The following is a 3,699-nucleotide window of genomic DNA, read 5'->3' as shown; positions in this document are numbered from 1 at the left end:
ATATATATATATATATATATATATATATATATATATAAAGCGATACTACTTCGGAGAAAGTTTTTCCTCTTGCTGCTTCCCTTGCACCCAACTCCACATTGCATAACAGCATGTTAATGTTCGAATCTATCCATTTCTGCACCACATCCTCACAACTAGGACACCTGTACCGCATGGGTGACAATACCTCCGATTGCTTCAAACATACAATTCCATTGAATCTGATATATTTCTTTTCGTTATTCTGAAGCAATGAACCTGAAAGTGCCTATCCTCACTAATCTCACCAGTCCCTCTCTTCTCTTTTTCACTGGATGTCTTATCCCCCAAATACGAAACCTCTTTCACTCTGTCAGCTATCGAATTACGGCTCCGAATTTTAACATCTCAAAGATATTGAAGACACTCTGTAACAACATCATCATAATCACACCTACCAGATCTATGGAGAATTGTCATCAGCAAAGACTTCGACAATATCGGGAACACGAATGTCTAGGAAAACCGAACAGCTAAATACTCCATATTTGTATTGGGTTGATAGTTTCATATTAGATTACGTATCTGTCGTATATATTGTATAGCACACAAAATCAAACCGGGTGTCCTCCGATGTTTGAGCGTTCTACTTCTGTGTTTTTTTCTATTGTTGATGAATGATCTACTTGCGGTTTCGTGTAGGAATGGCAGCGTTTATGCGGATCATGCCACATTCATTTTATTCCCAGGTATTTTCCTGATATCCCACGAAAAATGCTGTAATGAAAATATGATTGTCCACTAGTTTTATCCTTCTCAATATTTTTGTTTTCATATTCTCCTAAGATTTCCTTGCTCTTAGGTCATTACTATAAAGTTCTCAAATCCATCAACATAGCTTCTATCAGCACTGCATCAGCTTCCGAATGAAGTGAAGTTGGTACTTGTTATTGCATCGTAATTGCAAGAGGATTAATAGGATTGTTGTAGACATCACTGGCGGAAATTTTATTTATTATTTTCGACTGTTAGCCTTTTAATGTAAGAATTAAAGTGTTGCCTTTTTTTAAGGTTTGTTTCTGATTAGAGCATGATCTCGCTGTGCTTATATTAGCACTGTAATCTGTTACATTGATTGCTCCTGTAATAAGTCATTTAGATTTTTACGAATAATTCAGCGTGGTATTGATGGTGATGTGCTGTTGTCCTACCTAATTTATATTTCAAGTTTTGTGTTCTGTGATACGTTCGATCGTGCAATGCATTTTCCATTAGTTTTAAAGCGCGACTAACGATAGTAGAAGCAATAATCTAAAAACAGCTAAAATCGTTTGTGAAACATGCTAATTTGGAGGCTAAAAGAAGCACGTAGATATCATCATTGACTAACTAACTACACACTAGAACAGACATTTGATTGATGATGCCGAAATCTAATGATCAAAATTTCAATATCCTTTTGTAATATCTACAAAAATCACATGTGTTAATATGAAAGGACAGTATACGACAAACACACTTTTAGCCAGACGAGAATCCAAAATTGTTGATATGTTTTAGGAACTTATAAACAACGGGTTTCCGCGCAGTTTTCATTTTCTATACGCTACTCAAAAAGTATTCCTCGTTCCGTAGCAACGGCTGAAGAATTTTGACCAATATGATAGAGTGGGATTGAATTTATTACCATGTAGTTTCGAATGGATTCTATTCGCTGTTTTATCATTTTCTAAAGTACCAACAGTCAGGTTTGAAATGAAGTCACAAGCTGCTGTAAAGTTGTTAATAGCACTTAGCCTATTCATGATGTAACTGTTATCAGTTAAATTTCAGCCCCAGTAAATGTTCATATACTTGATACGCTATAATGAAAAGTTTAAAACCTTTGAATTTTTGAGTTGTAAGAAAAAAAAAAAAGCGAAAACATTTACTTAGTTAAAAATAAAATGTTGCACTATCAAGTTAAAAATAAAATGTTACTCCATCAGGTTAAATGGTTATAGGCTTGATAAAATGATGGAAAAAATGTGTTTCGAAATTTAAAAGAATATTTGAAGAAATCTGAACATTGTTTTGAAAAATGCGTGTGTCAACATTACATTTAAGTTTCACAATTCACTAAACAGCTAAACTACTCGAATGAGAAAGTTAAAAGAATTTCATGAAAAAATATCAAAATTGAATATGAAGACGACTTTCTTGCTGTATAACGAGATGGTTGATATGGATTCTAGGAATTTAGAGTCTCGTTTAACCTTAATGTTAATCTTAAAGACACAAACAAACCCAGCGTAGTGAATACTAATTTGAGCAAACATCGAGAAATTGCTAACTCTGACACATTCATTCTGTGATGAGAAATGTTCTAAGCACGAATCAAAGAAATCGAAGTAGAAAACACTTGTGATGTCGAAGTATTATTGAAAAAATGCTGAACACTGTAAACAAAATACTCGATGTTTCATCGCCAAATATTTAATGTTCTTCAAAAAAGAAAAAAGAAAAGAAGATATGTCCTCCAGCTTCAAATGAATTAAAAATTATTTTTGGCTCGCCACATTATGTATGGTAGCCTCCGGTAAACTACGGGTCAATGATATATTCTCTTCATAGAGTGACTGTCAAATGTTAGTCGTGACCATTTAGTAATTTATCATTTAGTTCAGCACGCAAAGGCCATAATCAGGTCAATTAATGATTTAGTTTTTTTTCCTTCTCTAAGAGTGGTAGCAGAAGTGGGTGATTTAATATTTACCAGAGTGTCGTCAGTTTCTGAGGGTATAGTCAGAGAAAAGTGATTAGCGACTATACCTGAAAATAAAAGAGAAAGTTCTCAAAATAGAGACTTAGCCTGAATAATATGAACACGGTAAATTTTGATAAGGGAGTTCAAAAATCAGGTAGATGTAATAAACTAGGAAATGAATTATTATACTGCCTGAAATAGTAAAGACACAAGAGGTGAAATTTTCCTGGTTGTAAAGTGTGGGGAAAATAGCTTATTCCCTTTTGAATTGATCTGAATATATAATCTGATATAAAAACTCATGCCTGCTTTGTTACAAATGAGAAAAGCATAAACAGTACTCGACGCTTTATAGACTTTCAAGAAAAAAAGTGTTTGCATAATTTTTAAGCAATGCATAAGACAGGAATTCAAGTGCCAAACCAAATTATAAAATTGATTTCATTCCGAAGTAACCAGTAAGTACATTATTAGAAAAATAATGTGTACACAGAGTTGTAGGCATTAGTCGAACAAGGATTATTCTGGCCCTAACATACACTTCCAATAGCTTAGAAACTGCGTACTACGTCGGCAAATCACAAACGGTTGAATATATCATACGTAATCAAATACAGTTGACATCTGATGATTTTAATAACATTTTCTATAACATTGTAGTTCAGATTCTGTTATTATACAAGTGACATTGTATATACTGACAGTTCAACATTCCGACTGAAGCTTTTTCAATACATGAGCGCCGATAGGGATTATGATTATAGCCTGGGCTTTGCAATATCACAGTTTTCGTAACCATAGGTCATGGCCAATACAACCTAATCCACTAATGATTACTGAATTGCTGGCAAACCAACATACATGACAGATATTTATATATATATGTGTGATGGAGTTATGTGTTTCTATAGCCATTTATATATATATATCTATTTACTTATTTATGCATATATATATATATATATATATATATA

This window comes from Octopus bimaculoides, chromosome 7, assembly GCF_001194135.2.
Source record: "Octopus bimaculoides isolate UCB-OBI-ISO-001 chromosome 7, ASM119413v2, whole genome shotgun sequence".
Lineage (NCBI taxonomy): Eukaryota > Metazoa > Mollusca > Cephalopoda > Octopoda > Octopodidae > Octopus > Octopus bimaculoides.
Note: the sequence above shows the minus strand (reverse complement) of the source record.